The following is a 17,541-nucleotide window of genomic DNA, read 5'->3' as shown; positions in this document are numbered from 1 at the left end:
CCTTTAAGATCTCACTTGAAAAGTGTTTGGCTAATTTAAAAAGAAGTTTCAAATCCACAGTTCAAAGCAAATGTTACACCTGGGTATGTGCTGAGACAGTGCTTCATAGCAACAGCAATAAATGCAATCTAGAGCTTACCATGGGCCAGGCACTGTTCTAAGCACTTCACACATCATAAATAGTTTAATCCTCACAACTCTGTGAGATAGGTCCTGCCATCATCCCCATTTTACAGATGAGGAAACAGGCTCAGAGAGGTAAAGTAACTTGTCCAAAGTGGCACAGCTAGTAAGTGGCCTAGCTTGGACTCTAACTCAAACCATTGTCTCCAGAGACCTGGTCTGCAGCCACTGTGCCTCCAAAAGGAACAGAAAGCAGGTGTGGGGCTGGAGAGGAAAGTCAGGAAGAGAGGGGCCGGGGCACAGGAAGCCAACACTGTCTTCTCATGGCTGCCACCAAGAGGAGTGGTGGTGACAGCAGTTGTCGGTCACCTGGGGGTGAGGGACATGTTCCTAGTGTAATGGATTCACGGCATTTTAGAGATATCACTGTATGACTGCTCCTCTATCAGTTAGCGGTTCCCCTCGGGGTACCCCATCTACCATCAAGTGAAATGGGAGGGCAGCTACGAGAACTGCAGGCCGGTGAATTTTACCCCTTCTACTTACTCGTAGGAGCCTAAAGCTGAGGCTTGCCTGGGACAAAGGACCATCTGTAGATAGGGTGTCAACTAAGGTCTAAAGGATGAGATGGAAGCAGTTATGGAAGAACAGTCCAGGTAGAGAAGAAGGAAGCTGGCAAAGAACTCGGAGTTCGGGGAACCGTGCAACTGGGGCATCAGAGTGAGTTCATTCAGCATGAGCTGGGGCGGGAGAGATGGGCATGTGCTGAGATGAAGCCCCTGAGAACCAGGGTCTTCAAATAAATACTATGAAGAAAGACCCACCTCCACCCCCAATCCTGTTATGGACTGGATTGTATCTCCCCCCACCCCAAATTCATATGTTGAAGCCCTAACCTCCAATGTGACTATATTTGGACATAGGGTCTCTAGGGAGGTAATTAAGGTTAAATGGGGTCATAAGGGTGGGGCCCTGATCAATAGGATTGGTGTCTTTATAAGAAGAGGAAGAGATAACAGAGAGCTCTCTCTTTCTCTCTGTGTGTGCATAGAGGAAAGGCCATGTGAAGAAACAGTGAGAAGGTGGCCATCTGCAAGCCAGGAAAACAGGCCTCAGCAGAAACCAAGCCTGCACACACCTTGATCTTGGACTTCTAGCCTCTGGAACTGTGATAAAATAAATTTCTGTTGTTTAAGCCACCCAATCTGTGGTATTTTGTTATGGCAACCCTAGTAGACTAAAAACAATCCTCACTGGACAAGAACAAAAGATACAGACTTGTGTTAGTATTAAGCTCTAAAGACTGTTCGTTATCAAGCATAATCTGCACATCCTGATGGATATACAATATGAACTACATACAAAGTCAAGTTACTGTCATAATTTCACAAACTTCGAATATAAGAAAATGCATGATATTAAAATGCATAAAAAGGTCAGACCTGTCTTTGATCTGGAAGAGGAGAGAAAAATAAAAGTACCTAATATTCATATTGCACTTACTACATGCAAACACTGTTCTAAGTTCTATATGCATATTAACTCTTAATTCTCACAACAACTATTATTCACCCATTTTATGAATGAGAAAACTGAAGCACAGAGAATTTACACACCTTGCCTTCAGCAACACAGCTTCACAGGGATGTGAAGACACCGTTTTGACATTAAGCTCACCTGCCTGCAATTTCTGTGTATCTTTGGCATCCTTGCAGTTCTCAGGAAACCTTCAATTATTCTTTTTCAGTGCTTCCTGGTTTCAGAAAGCTGCCTTCAACCCATATCTAGCATAATCTGAAAGTTAGAATGATTCCTCACACCTCACTAATTAGCTGGTTTCTGTTCTGCAAAGAGCAGCCCTGCTAATTGCACAGCAATCCTGCCACCACCCTTTGGGTCTTTATTGTGTATCTTCCCTTCTAGCTCAGAAACAGAAGGTGGAGGAAGAATGACCGAGCTTCCTCCTTCCGTCTGTCCTGACCCATCTTTTATGCAGTCTATAGCCAACCCACTGATGCTCTTCTCCCCATGGGAACTGTTGCTCAGCAACCATACTCACGTTCCCTCCTCTCCCTGAATGGATGCCTACCTTAGATATCCAAGGAATTAGCTGGACCAAAGCTCTGCAGGTTTCTCCAGTTTACACTTGACTACGTTTTTGACAATTTCTTTTCTTAAGCCAAGCTTTTGTTTACTTCTGAGCATTTTAAATGCATTTGAACAGAACAGGAGAGCTTTATGAAGAGTTATTGTGGGGTTCCCTTGCAGACATTATTTTTTTCAATGGAAAAGCAGGAAAATCAATTGACCTGCCTCTTCTTAACATCCACCCCACCCCTCCCCGCCAGCCAAAGATGTTACAAAAATAAAAAAGACGGACACCATTGGACTACGTGAAGGTCAGTTTCTAAAATGAAGATAATATTTGCCATTTTCAAACCCGTACAGGTCATTATTAAAGAGAGAAAAGGTCTAGAAGTCATTTTTTCAATGAGCTGTATTAACTGGCAAACACCACCCCAACAAAACAACACAAGCCCACAGAGCCTGCCATTTGAATCCAATCTTTGCTGGCCATTACTCCTCAAGTCGCTTTTGATTTCTACGGTGTTCTTTGTGCCTTGAGATTACGCCTGGCATTTTTACAAAGCGACACTTTTACAAACTGTCATATCACATTTCTCTGTGGCTAGAGGAAGCAGGCTTGCTTGAAAAACCCCACACACAAGCCCACCAGGAGTGGGAGGCTCTGGACCCACGCTCAATGGAGCCATCACAAGATACACTGACTTAATGCGTTTTCGTAGCTCACAAAGGGCAGAGAAAAGAGAGTCAGCAGGACCCAGCAGAGGGGGGCAGGGCACCACTGCCGGCTGCTGTAAGGACACAGTCAAGGCCAACTGCAGAACTCAGGAGTTGGAGTAATCTGACTTTGGGGTCCCCTCTTCTCTCCTGCTGGAGCTACTCTAGACCAGGGTTTCTCAACCTCAGCGCTACCAACATCCGGGCCTGGATAATTCTTTGAGGTAGGAGGCTGTCCTATATACTGCAGGATGTTTATCATTATCCCTGTCCCCTACCCACGAGATGCCAGTAGCATCCCCACCCAGTGTGACAATCAATAATGTCTCCAGACAGTGCCACATGTCCCCAGGAGGAGGTCGGGGAAGGAGACAGAATTCCCTGGTTGAGAACCGCTGCTTTAGACTGAAATGCTCAGCTAAGTAGGTAAGCTTCTAAGGCAGGGCTGCTCTTGGCTACTAGGCAGACATTTAGCTGTTAAATGGCTTTTTAATTCATGCATTAAACAAAATGGGTAAAGCTTAATGTTAGATACCAAAAAAAGAAAAGAAAAGAAAGGAGAGAGAGAAAGAAAGGAGAAAAGAAAGAAGACAGGAAGGGGGGAGGGGGGAGGGAGGGAGGGAGGGAGGGAGGGAGGGAGGGAGGAAGGGAGGGAGGGAGGGAGGGAGGGAGGGAGGAGAAAAAAAGAGGAAGACGCAGTCCTGGCCTCAAGGAACTTAGGTCTAATAGGGGCAGCAGGACACAAGCACAAATAGTGATATTTTAGGAGAGAGAGTGAGAAGTCGCACAAGAGGTCCAGTGAAAGCTGGAGAGAAATTGCGAGGAGAGTGCAGGGTAGGGGTCTCTGGGGGGGAGGCCCGGAGGGACAGAGGGAGGATGGCTGGTCATGAGCCGTGGAGGGGAGGAGGGGAGTCCATGTGATGTCCCTACTTCATTTGGAATGTTCTCCCTCCTTTTCTGAGCCCACCTCCTCAGCTGTCTGAGTGAAGAATAGTAAACAAGAACCAGTATTTATGGGGCACTTCATGTGTGCCAGGCCCTGCTCTTCGGGCTTTATACACATTAGCTCACTGAATCCTCAGACCCACCCAAAGAGGAGCCTCTAGTCATCCCCACTTTACAGGTGTTCAAAGTGAGACACAGAGAAGTCAAGTGACTTGCCCAAGGCCACACCGCCAGGAAACAGACAGAGCCTAGACTGACACCAGCCACTATGCGGTCCCACCCACTTTCCCAGGCAGGGAGACCTAAGGCTGCACCAGCCCCACCCAGGGCCTCAGAACAAGTTCCCTCCTCCAGGCAGCTTCTATTTTTTTTTTTTTTTATGGTGTAGAGCATTCCTTTCTTTCTTTTTTTTTAAACATCTTTATTGGAGTATAATTGCTTTACAATGGTGTGTTAGTTTCTGCTTTATAACAAAATGAATCAGCTATACATATACATATATTCCCATATCTCCTCCCCCTTGCGTCTCCCTCCCACCCTCCCTATCCCACCCCTCTAGGTGGTCACAAAGCTCTGAGCTGATCGCCCTGTGCTATGTGGCCACTTCCCAATAGCTGTCTATTTTACATTTGGTAGTGTATGTATGTCCATGCCACTCTCTCACTTTGTCTGAGCTTACCCTTCCCTCTTGCGGGCCCTCAAGTCCATTCTCTAGTAGGTCTACGTCTTTATTCCTGTCCTGCTCCTAGGTTCTTCATGACCATTTTTTTTTTTAGATTCCATATATATGTGTTAGCATATGGTATTTGTTTTTCTCTTTCTGACTTACTTCACTCTGTATGACAGACTCTAGGTCCATCCACCTCACTACAAATAACTCAATTTCGTTCCTTTTTATGGCTGAGTAATATTCCACTGTATATATGTGCCACATCTTCTTTATCCATTCATCTGTCGATGGACACTTAGGTTGCTTCCATGTCCAGGCTATTGTAAATAGAGCTGCAATGAACATCGTGCATGACTCTTTTTGAATTATGGTTTTCTCAGGGTATATGCCCAGTAGTGGGATTGCTGGGTCGTATGGTAGTTCTATTTTAAGTGTTTTAAGGAACCTCCATACTGTTCTCCATAGTGGCTGTATCAGTTTACATTCCCACCAACAGTGCAAGGGGCTCCCTTTTCTCCACACCCTCTCCAGCATTTATTGTTTGTAGATTTTTTGATGATGGCCACTCTGACGGGTGTGAGGTGATACCTCACTGTAGTTTTGACTTGCATTTCTCTAATGATTAGGGATGTTGAGCATCCTTTCATGTGTTTGTAGGCAATCTGTATTTCTTCTTTGGAGAAATGCCTATTTAGGTCTTCTGCCCATTTTTGGATTGGGTTGTTTGTTTTTTTGATATTGAGCTGCATGAGCTGCTTATAAGTTTTGGATATTAATCCTTTGTCAGTTGCTTCATTTGCAAATATTTTCTCCCATTCTGAGGGTTGTCTTTTGGTCTTGTTTATGTTTTCCTTTGCTGTGCAAAAGCTTTTAAGTTTCATTAGGTCCCATTTGTTTATTTTTGTTTTTATTTCCATTTCTCTAGGAGGTGGGCCAAAAAGGATCTTGGTGTGATTTATGTCATAGAGTGTTCTGCCTATGTTCTCCTCTAAGAGTTTTATAGTGTCTGGCCTTATATTTAGGTCTTTAATCCATTTGGAGTTTATTTTTGTGTATGATGTTAGGGAGCATTCTAATTGCATTCTTTTACATGTAGCTGTCCAATTTTCCCAGCACCACTTATTGAAGAGGCTGTCTTTTCTCCATTGTATATTCTTGCGTCCTTTATCAAAATAAGGTGACCATATATGCATGGGTTTACCTCTGAGATTTCTATCCTATTCCATTGATCCATATTTCTGTTTTTGTGCCAGTACCATACTGTCTTGATTACTGTAGCTTTGTAGTATATTCTGAAGTCCAGGAGCCTGATTCCTCCAGCTCCATTTTTCTTTCTCAAGATTTCTTTGGCTATTTGGGATCTTTTGTGTTTCCATACAAATTGTGCAATTTTTTGTTCTAGTTCTGTGAAAAATGCCATCGGTAGTTTGATAGGGATTGCATTGAATCTGTAGATTGCTTTGGGTAGTATAGTCATTTTCACAATGTTGATTCTTCCAATCCAAGAACATGGTATATCTCTCCATCTGTTTGTATCATCTTTAATTTCTTTCATCAGTGTCTTATACTTTTCTGTATACAGATTTTTGTCTCCTTAGGTAGGTTTTTCCTAGGTATTTTATTCTTTTTGTTGCAATCGTGTTTTAAAGAGATGTTCTGGAACTCTCCAGCAACCCTCCTGGTCCCCAGGCCCTGACCTGGAAAGGTCAAGGTGCTGGCATAGCCTCTCCCTGGTAAGGAGAAGTGCTCTGTGGGTACTGTGAAGTGCAGATGTGGAGGGAAACCATCCTGTGAGTGTTCGAACAGACCCCCGGGGGGGCCCTGGCTCTACCTCCTGATATCCTATGATCCTGGCCCAGGCCCTGTCTCCCCAAGCACTGCCTTGTGATGATGCTCTGAGCATGTAGTGAGGGGATATCTGAAAAGCTCTTACCAGGGTGCCTGGCCACCATTCAAGCTTGAAAAAGCCACTGTTAGTATCATTCAGATTTTCAAGGTTTCAAATTGTGAGCAGGCCTGACTCCCGGTATCTGATGAGGGTGGCTTTGTTAGTCAGGATTCTCCAAAGAAACAGAACCAATAGGATGAGTATACACGGAGATACTTATTATAAGGAATTGGCTCATGGAACTATGGAGCTGACAAGTCCCAAGACCTGCAGTCGGGAAGCTGGAGACCCAGGAAAGCTGGTGGTATAGTTACAGTATGAATGCCCACTGGCTCAGGACCCAGGGAGGGCCAGTGTTACCGTTCTATCCGAAGGCAAGAAGGAACTGATGTCCCAGCCCTATGCAGTCATGCAGGAGGGGTTCCCCCCTACTCGAAAGAGGGTCAGCCTTTTTGCTGTAATCAGGCCTTTAACTGATTGGATGAGGTCCACCCACATTAGGAAGGGTCGTCTGCTTTACTCAGTCTACTGATTCAAGTGTTAATTTCATCCCCAAACACCCTCACAGACACACCCAGAATAATGTCTGACCAGATATCAGGGCACCCACGACCCAGTCAAGTTGACACAGAAAATCGGCCATCACAGTGCTCTCTACACTTGCAGCAGCAGCAGGAGAGATGCTCCTCTAATTACATTAGGATGAGGCAGAAATTTAAATGAAACTCTCCTTTCCTCTACTTGCTCAAGACATCTGAGATAGGGAGGTGGAACTCGTTAAGGATCCTTAATGCCAGAAAGATCTGCATGTCCAGAGTCATCCTGACTACAGAGCCAGTGGAGGCTCCTTCTCTGCTCTTCCTCTGTCTCCTCCCTCCTCCTCCTCCCTTTCCTTTCCTTCTGTCTTATTCTTTGTATTTTTAAAATTTTGGTAAAATATGCATAACATAGTGGTTATCATTTTAACTATTTTTAAGTGTATAAATTCATTGGCATTAAGTACATATACCATGATGTATGACCATCACCACTATTTATTTCCAAAACTTTGTCATCCCCCAAACTCTGTACCCATTAAACCGTAACTCCCCTTGCCTCATTCCCAGCCCCTGGCAACCACTCCCTACTTTCTGTCTCCATGAATTGCCTACTCATATAAGTGGAATCATACAATATTTGTCATTTTGTGCCTGGCTTATTTCACCTAGCATAATGTCTGCGAGGTCCAGCCATGTTATAGCATGTATCAGAAGTTCCTTCTTTTTTTTTTTTTTTGCGGTAGGCGGGTCTCTCACTGTTGCGGCCTCTCCCGTTGCGGAGCACAGGCTCCAGATGCGCAGGCTCAGTGGCCATGGCTCACGGGCCCAGCCGCTCCGCGGCATGTGGGATCTTCCCGGACCGGGGCATGAACCCATGTCCCCTGCATCGGCAGGCAGACTCTCAACCACTGCGCCACCAGGGAAGCCCCAGAAGTTCCTTCTTTTTTAAGGCTGAATAATATTCCATTGTATGGCGACACCACATTTTGTTTATCCATTCATTACTGATGGGCACTTGGGTTGTCTCCACCTTTTGGCTATTGTAAATAATGTTGCTATAAACCTTGGCATACAGTAGACTTGTTGAAGTCTCTGCTTTCAATTCTTTTAGGTATATAACTGAGAAGTGGAATTGAGAGATCAGATTGTAATTCTACATTTAATTTTTTGATGAACCACCATAGTGATTTCCGCTATGGCTACACAGTTTATACTCCCATAAACAGTGCACAAGGGGGGGCCTTCCGTGGTGGCGCAGTGGATGAGACTCTGCACTCCCAATGCAGGGGGCCCGGGTTCGATCCCTGGTCAGGGAACTAGATTCCATATGTATGCCGCAACTAAGAGTTTGCATGTCACAACTAAGGAGCTGGTGAGCCGCATCTAAGGAGCCCATGAGCTGCAGTTAAGGAGCCCACCTGCCGCAACTAAGGAGCCCATGTGCTGCAACTAAGGAGCTGATGAGCATCAACTAAGGAGCCCTGGAGCCACAACTAAGGAGCCCGCCTGCTGCAACTAAGGAGCCCATGTGCTGCAACTAAGGAGCTGGTGAGCCGCAACTAAGGAGCCTTGGAGCTGCAACTAGGGAGCCCGCCTGCCGCAACTAAGACCCAGCACAACCAAATAAATATAAATAAATAAATAAATATTTTAAAAAAACAAAAACAGTGCACAAGGGTTCCAATTTCTCTATATCCTTGCCCACACGTGTTATTTTACACTTAAAAAAATGGCCATCCTAATGGAAGTGAAGTAGTATTCATTTTCCTGGTGGTTTTGATTTGCATTTCTCTACTGACTAGTGATATCCAGCATCCTTTCATGTGTTTATTGGCCTGCTCCTTCTTTTTAAATGAAGGCCATAGTCTCCTAAACAGCCTGCATGGGGCATTTCATCAAGGATTAGCAGCCATGTTGCAAAAGGTTGGTCCCAGGTAAGTCAAACCTGGGTAGAAAACAGGGCTGAGAAACCCTGGGGGGGACCCAGAGGCACACTGGGCAGATTTCTGAAAAGGAAGACTAGGCATATCTCTCAATCCAGTATCATTCACCTACTACTTCCTGCGCCTTCATCCACGCCCTAAACTGGGAAGAATGTGTGTGCAGGGGGTGGGTAGCATTTATTGAGCACCCGTTACGTTCTGATGCAGTGCACACCCCTTAACACACGTCATTTATAGCTGACCTCCAACTGGGAGGTGAGTGGCATTATCCTCAATTCATAGCTGAGGAAGCAGGTCTCAGAAATCTTTGGCAATTCATGTACTGTTAAATAGGGAAGCCCAAATTCAAACTATCCTCTCACTTTGTTTTACTCCAAAGCCTGTGTTTTTCCCGTCACTCTATGTTGTCTGTAACGCTGGAGAAAGTGACATCCTCAGCCTCAGGAAGTTTATAATCTGACAGAGGAGCCCAAACTAAAATACATCAAGCAATGGGGAAGGAAGACAATATATGATTGAGAATCGACTTTGGGCTTTACAAATTCAGAGAATGAAGAGCCAGGGTGTGTGGAAGGTCTGGTAATACTCATCCATATTTATGGAATGAACACATACCTTTGAGTTCAGGGGATTACTGGGGAGGAATGAGAAAGGCATTGCAGGCAAGAGGCCCGGATGGAATCTGGAAGTGTGGGTGAGAATGACATTAGAGGCGCCCTCCTGGGCTAGAATAGCGACCCCCAAATACAATATCTTCCCAAATGGCTGCCACAGTGGCTGTGTGTGGAGTCGATGGAGTGTCATGGCCAGGATCTGAGAATCTGGATTAAGAGATTAAAGGATGGCAACGCTGAGCCAGGCTCAGATTGCAAAAGATTTTTTTTTTTTTGTCAAAGCAACAATAGTGGTCTTTTATCTTAAGAATCTAAAAAAACATTCAAATCAGCAGATAAGGCAATGTTGTCACATGGAGACAACTGTCAGGCTGCCCTAATGCGACAGGACACATGCTGCGAGCCTGCTCACTCATTCATGCCACCTGCTGGTCCCTGTGCAGGCATGTGAGTTTGTAACCCCCTGGGGCAGTGTTTCTGCCTGTCCTGCATCCCAGAGGCGGCCAGGGACTGCAAGGCATGGGCATAAGTTTAGGGTAAGACCATCCGCCTGTGACTAAGATCTCTCAGAAGCCTAGAGTCTACAGCTATGATCCTCCGGCTTTTGACTTTTACATAATGGTACAAAAATTTTTTAAAATAAGAAATAGGGCTTCCCTGGTGGCACAGTGGTTGAGAGTCCGCCTGCCGATGCAGGGGACGCAGATTCGTGCCTGGGTCCAGGAAGATCCCACATGCCACGGAGCGGCTGGGCCCGTGAGCCATGGCCGCTGAGCCTGCGCGTCCGGAGCCTGTGCTCCGCAGCGGGAGAGGCCACAACAGTGAGAGGCCCATGTACCGCAAAAAATAATAAATAACTAAATAAATTAATTAATTAAAATAAGAAATAGAGGAGACTGACACAGGGCTGCAGCTGATAATTCTTCTCAGGACATTAAACACACACACGCCATCATCATTTTGTAAAAGAGAGAACATTGGTACACCATTAAAGTTAAGAAAGGGAGGATAACAGCAAATCAGTTAATACACTGGCCTTAAAAAACACTCATCACAGTGCCCTCATTGCTCTCATTTTGCCTGGAAAAAAATGACCACTGATAAAAGGCCACATTTGGGAAGCATATTACGTACTCTCTATCCCACCTGGAACAAGAGCCCAGGGACCACTTCCTTATTCTTCAAGACCAGAGGTACACCTGCAAACTACAGCTCCAGGCCCAAATTGCCCTTCCTTCCCTCTCCCACATGTATTTGTAAATAAAGTCTTACTGGAACACAGCCAGACCCCCTGGTTTACACATTAGCTAAGGCTGCTTTCGAGCTACAATGGCAAGTTTGAGTAGTTGCAAGAGATTCTATGGCTCACGAGGCCTAAAATATTTACTATCCAGCCCTTAATAGAAAGTTTGCCAACTCCTGTTCAAAACTCAATCCAGGAAACACCTCCTCTGGGAAGCCTGCCCTGAATGCTTCCTGTGTTCCCCCTTCCCCTGAATCAGACCCCTCCCTTCCTGGCCCCCCACACCTCCTCCACAAAAGTCAACTCTTCCATGGGGCGGCCTGTGTCTCTCACGTCTGCAGACACAGCTGCCAGCTCAGGGCCTGGCACACAGCACACGAACATCAGGAAAACTGGGAAAATCTAAAACAACTCAGAAATATCTGGGTGAGAAGGATCCTCGTGCATGGTTCCCAGCCGGGGTCCTGCAGGTGGGCTGGGGTTCTGTAAGCAAGGACTAGTCGTCAAAAGGCCAATCAATCACTTGTTTGTGAGAAGGCCTCAGGGGCTATTTACTCGAACATGCCATTTGGTAGACAAAATCTTTCAAACTCAGGGTCTGGAAGCATTAATACAATAGGTTCTTTACTGGCAAAAATGCTGGGAGGTATCAACTTTTGTGATTTCTCTGTCTTCTTCAGTGAAGTGCATCCGAGATGCGAAGACCTCTTCCTATTTATTACACATGATTTCTGAAATAATACTAGTAATAGCTGGTGGGTTCAATAGATAACTCAGTTCCCGCCCTGAGTTTAGGACTGAATGATTGAGAGACACAGGACTCAGGGGAAATAGGTGAGTACATCAGTTTTGTTATGATAAAACTGCAGGAGCCTATGCTGTCTTCCTGTGTCTACCCTACTGGCTGCCCCAATTCTTCCTTCAGCAGCCAGAATGAGACTTTTACAGAAAAACTTATATCCCATCATTCTCCTGCTCAACACCTCCCACCACCACCGCCACTAAGGCTCCTCATATTTCCCAAAGTGAAATCCACGATCCCTACCACTGTTCCCGCAAACCCCTCACTCCACCTTGCTTGCCATTCCTCAGACACCCCAGGCACAGGCCTACCTCAGGGCCTTTGCACCTGTTCCCTCTGCCTGGCTCACTCCACTTCCTTAAGGTCTCTGTTCAGATGTCACTTTATCAGAGATGCTCTCCCCAGCCCCACGATCACTCCCCATCTCCTGTACCTGGCTTTATTTTTCTCTATGGGACCACCTGACATGGTATATGTGTATCTATCTGTTTATTTCCTGCTTCCCTGCCCCTCTCCACTCAATTGTCAGCTCTGGAAGGTCAGGCTTTTGGTTTTGTTCCCTGCTGTATTCCCAGTACCTAGAACTTTCAAAAGTATTTTTGAATGATGTATGAATAAAGACAGGATTGGAGAGTGGGGCTTAGCTGTGCGGCCACAGAGGGGTTCCTAGACTACCTCCCCAAACAGACAGTCCATGCCACCTAATGGCTGATGGTGCTGGACAAGCACAGGTCCCTCCCTTGCAGGACAGAAGTCCTTTACCCTAAATTCATCGCCATATACCTTGCAGCTCACTAGGACAAAGAAGAAGCTGTATGTATTTCTCCCATGCTTTTCCCTCTTGGGAGGTGGAAACATTCACTGCTCTTTGCACACAGATGGAGCAGAACAAAGAGCTCTGCAAACAGTGAGGGCAAATCAGCTATAACCCCCTGCAGCCTTACCACATGCTGGATAGTCTTCTAAGCATTGCACTGTCTACACTCCTCTAATCCATAAAACAAGCTCTGTGGCTAGTACTATAGTGACCCCGGTCAGCAGACAAAGAAGCTGAATGCTACTTCTGTTACCTGCTTCCGGTTCTCCAGCTGAGAAATGATGGAGCCAGGATTTGGAGTCAGGCGGTCTGACTCCAGAGCCTATGCTGTTAGCCATTACCCTCCCCTATTGTCTTAAAAATGCTTGCACGAGTTATTGTGGGGATACTGAGACCCAGTGAGTCACAGACTTAAGCCAAACCTGCACAGGAAACTTGTAAACCCAGTTTGGAACCCACGTCACCTCCAGTGGTGGCCCAAGCCCAGAGTACTCCGCGGGGAGAGGTCATTCTAAAGGGTCTGGGTGTTGTCGTATTTCCTAGGACTGCAGTCACAAATTATCACAAACCAGGTGGCTTGAGACGAATTCGTTCTCTCGTAGTTGCTGAGGCCGGAAGTCCAAAATTAAAGTGCCCGAGGGCCAGGCTCCCTCTGAGGGCTCGAGGGGAGAATCCTTCCTGGCCTCTTCCAGCTCCTGGTGGCTCGTGGCATCCCTTGGCTTGTGGGAGCATCACTCCGATCTCTGCCTCTGTCGTCCTGTGGCTTTCTGCTCTGTATCTCTTTCACATCTCTCTCTTTCTCTTACAAGGACACCTGTCATTGGATTTAGGGCCCATCCTAAATCCAGGATGATCTCACCTCGAGATCCTTAACTCAGTTATATGGACAGACTCTTTTTCCAAATAAGGTCACCTTCATAGGTTCCAGGCATTAGGGCTTGGACATATCCCTTTGAAGGATGCAATTCAACCCAGTCCAGGTGTCTTATGTGTAACAGTCATTTGTCATCCTTCAGCTTCTCACCTCCATCTCTCCTCATTTGGAGTCTGCTCCCAGATTTCATGTTGGGCAATCACCTCTCACCCCATGGGTACGTCTTAGTGAGACTTTCTTCAAATGCATGGCCCCTCACCAGAGTCTCTCTGTCCCAATACACTGAAACTTGAGTGGACTGACCAAAAAGTACGGCCAGAGCCCGTTCAATCCAGCAGCCCCGCCCTGGAGAACTCCTCAACTGGTTTTTCCTTTCCAGACTCCCAGGGCTGCCTCATTCTTTTCTGAGCCTGCTTCCCCAGCTTTCTCTTCAGTTCTGTGAATTACCTGACATACCTGCAATGAGTCCTTTTCTTGCTTACATTAACCAGAGTTGGCTTTTGTTGTTTACAGTCAAGAGGCCCAATTAACCAATGGATTATATGAAAACAGAGTCGGGTCAGCCCCTGTTCCACAGTCACAAATCATCTCACTCTGCCCTGCTGTCCCACAAAACCACGTGTTTGGGGTTCCAGGCTCTGGAGGAAGTGCAAGTGATTCTGTGCAACCCTTCTCCCCTCCTAGGGAGACAACTCAGGGAACAGGCACGGCTGATGGGAAGCTGAGTTCCTACCTTCTGTCTTGTTAGGGGTCTTCCTCCAACACAGATTGACCTTCCACTAAAACAAAGTGGGCTCTGGCTCGTTTGGGTCCAGGCGGAATGTGGTTCACTGCTCCTTTGCTTCAGAAGCACCTCCTTCTTTTCCACCAGGCACACTCCGAAGAGATGGGCCATTCCTCGTGCAGGGTGGCTTGGCTCCCTGCCTGCTGCCGCCCTTCCTGGTCCTCTGCCCTTGACTGATGACATCTCCCCAGCAGCTGACACCTGAGCCGGAGAGCGTGAATTGCTGCCACTCTCCCGAAATAGATGGTGACACAGCAGAAGGCAGAGTAAGATTTATCTCTCGCCCATGCCAGCAAACAGGCCTGCAGCCAGGCCTTTCTCCTGATCTGGCCTCTCGGGAACTGCCACTTAGTGCTTTTTGTCATTAAAAATATATTTTTGCTTTCCTAATTCCACTTATTATGCAAAGCCTCTGTATACACTGAAACAATAGAAGTAAACAAAAAGAAGCAGGATAAAAGAACTCACAAATACATGTTTAACACACTGGCTTACACCTTGCTAGATTTTTTTCTTCTGTGTGTGCACGTACTCCCCAGAGTAGAAATACACTCCACCACTCTGGTGGATAACAGTTCTGGGAACATCTTTCATTCCACCAATATAATTATCAAACATCATTTGTAATGGCTACAGGGTATTTTATTGTGCAGATGAGCCATGATTTACTTGCCCAATCACTGAATGTTTCCAGTTTTTTTCTTACTAGAAGCAAAGCTGCTATGAGTACCGCGTACACGTTTTAAATTATTTCCCCAAGACACATTCTGCCAAGTTGGAGGTTGTGTGAGAGTCCCCGAACTCACGCCCACAATGGATTTTGTCACTTTTTCATCTTTGCCAACCTGATAAGCCATAAAAGTGCACACTGGTGATTGAATTTGCATTTCTCTGATTACCAGGAGAGCTGACCATTGTGTGGTGTGCTCACCACCCACTTGGAGTTGTTTTTCTGTAAAGTGCCTGCCCAAGACCTGTGCTAAGAGCTTCGCAAGGCTTACCAAGGTACGAGAAGGCCCTGATGAGAAGAAACACTGGCGAGAGAGTCAGGCTCATCCCCTCCACCCAGCTCACTGCTGGCGCTACAGCTCCCAGGGAAGGGGGTTCCCTGTCCCACAGCCGGGAGGAAGGACATTGTCCAGGACCACTGCTGTCGGTCCCATTGGCCTTGGCCAGAGTTCTCCACTGCCTCTTCCACTCTCCTCTTCTGCTCATTGGAGTAAGAGGGCTCGGCCTGGGCTGGTGAAACACCCAGCCAGGCCCTCCCTGCCAGCCTTCCAGAACCCAAACCCAAAGGACCAGGAAAAAGCAGCAGCTTTGGTTCTTTTACATGCACAGCCGGACTTTCAGCCTCCTGACGTCACAGCTTCATACAGAGTTAGACTTGAAGGTGCCCCTCCCCAACCTCTCTCCTTTACTTTACAGATGAGAGGCCCGGAGAAGTTAGGCAACTTGTCTAAGGTCACATGGAGTCTGGACAGAACCCAGGTCTCCTGACTCCCCATTTAGTACTCTTTTGAGGTTCTTAGCTCAGGTTCTTAGCTCACTACAAGCACCTGGAGTTGCATGTGCTGTGGCCCCTGCTGCAGCCAGTGCGTGTTACACGGGAAGACTGCACGAGGGGGCGTCGCAGATGGCAGGCAGGGCTTGCTCATGCTTCTGGGGAGCACGATGCCGGGGAACACCAGCTCTCATGTTTCACAGTGCTGACCTTTGCTCCCTACCACCACCTTCAGTAAGTATCACCACATAGGGGAAAATTCCCACTTCTCACCGTATCAGCTGGCAGACACTTCATCTGATTAAGTAATCAGCTGATTTCTACTAGAGGAAGACACAGCTGCAGTTTTGGGTCAAGGGCTCCCGCTTGGTTCTGGCTCCGCAGAGCATGTCCTGTAGAAGGGGCAGCACGGAAGAATGCATCCTGCACCAGGGTTGAGACTTGTGTCTGCTGTCCTCCACTCCAGCCTGACTCCCACCCCGAACCTCAGGACACTGACATTAGTCACACACACAAGCATGGAAAACTGACTGACTCACAATGCGGTTTGCCCAGACTGTCCTCCCCCGGTAAGAAATGAGCAGAGATGATCCTGACAGCTTACACTTTTATTCTCTGGGAAGCTTGCAAGCATTTCCACTATCACCACCACTTGCCATCAACTTGACCACCACCATTGCTATATCCACCATCTCTGCCGTGATGCCCACCTTGGCCAAGTCCACCATTTCCAAAATGATGCCCACTCCCCCATGTCCTCCACCTCCACCCTGAGAACCACCTCCCCATGTCCACCTTCTCTACCTCACCCATGTCCACCACGTCCACCCTGATGCCTACCTCCCCACGTCCGCCATCTCCACCCCGATGTCCACCTTCCCATGTCCACCTTCTCTACCTCCCCATGTCCGCCATCTCCACCCTGATGCCCACCTCCCCATGTCCACCATCTCCACCCTGATGCCCACCTCCCCACGTCCGCCATCTCCACCCTGATGCCCACCTCCAGTATTTCTACCACCATCACCACCAGGGCTGCCACCTCCATCATCCATCACAGACATTTGTTACAAGTTGGGCCCTGGGCTGAGGATACCAACCTGTGTCTAGTTATTATAACTGATGAACTGGTTAGAACCTTCCGGCAAGGCCAGCATGAGGAAGTCTAGGACTGGCCTCGTGAGCCTGGTACCTCCCACTACTCATGGTGATTGATGCTCTGTACTGCTCAGAGTCCCCCCCGGGCCTCCCTCCTTAGACCTGCCCCGCTGAGCACCCAGTGTCCCAAGTTAATCTCTGTCAGTGGACTCACTGGCCAGCTGGAAGAAGCGGTCCTGGGGGTGAGGAGGGGTGTGTGTGTTAAGCGGGCCCCCTCAGATTTCACCGTGGAGGTGACGTTCTATGGGGAAGTCATATTTATTGAAACTCATCATTTGCCAGGAACGATGATAAGTACTTCACCATTACCGTGTCATTTAATCCTCTTTCTCCACAGCCCTTTTGAAGAGTGGTTCTCATCTGGGGGTGATCTTGCCCCTCAGTGGGCATTTGACGATGTCTGGAGATATCTTTGGTTCTCACACTAGGTGGGGTGCTACTGGCATCTACTGGGTAGAAGAAGGGATGTTACTAACCACCCAACAGTGCCAGGGTGACCCCCAAGGCGAAGAATTAGCCAGCCCATAATGCCCATGATGCCAAGGCTGGGATGCCTGCTTTGGAGTATTTTTTTTGTAGCCCCATTTTTCTAATTTAAATTTTGTGGTAAAATTTGCCATCTTAACCATTTTTCAGCGTGCAGTTCTGTGGCATAAGGTACAGTCACATTGTTGTGCCACTATCACCACCGTCCATCTCTAGAGCTCTTTTCATTCTGCAGAACTAAATCCCTGTTCCCATTAAACACTAACCCTCCATTCTTCCGTCCTCCCAGACGCTGGCAACCACAGTTCTGTGTCTATGAATTTGCCTCTTCCAAGGTGCCTCAGATAAGTGG

General features: G+C 47.1%; 1 protein-coding gene across 1 annotated transcript in view; it reads right to left on the bottom strand.

Annotated features, from left to right (window-relative positions):
• Nucleotides 1-17,541, bottom strand: part of LRRC38 (leucine rich repeat containing 38) — a gene marked incomplete at both ends in the record, with an annotated part of 33,666 nt that overhangs the window by 1,104 nt on the left and 15,021 nt on the right. The window lies entirely within an intron of this gene.

Source organism: Leucopleurus acutus, assembly GCF_964270905.1.
Source record: "Leucopleurus acutus genome assembly, chromosome: 2".
Taxonomy (NCBI): domain Eukaryota; kingdom Metazoa; phylum Chordata; class Mammalia; order Artiodactyla; family Delphinidae; genus Leucopleurus; species Leucopleurus acutus.
The sequence above is the reverse complement of the archived record's forward strand: the minus strand, read 5'-3'. Positions and strand labels throughout refer to the sequence as shown.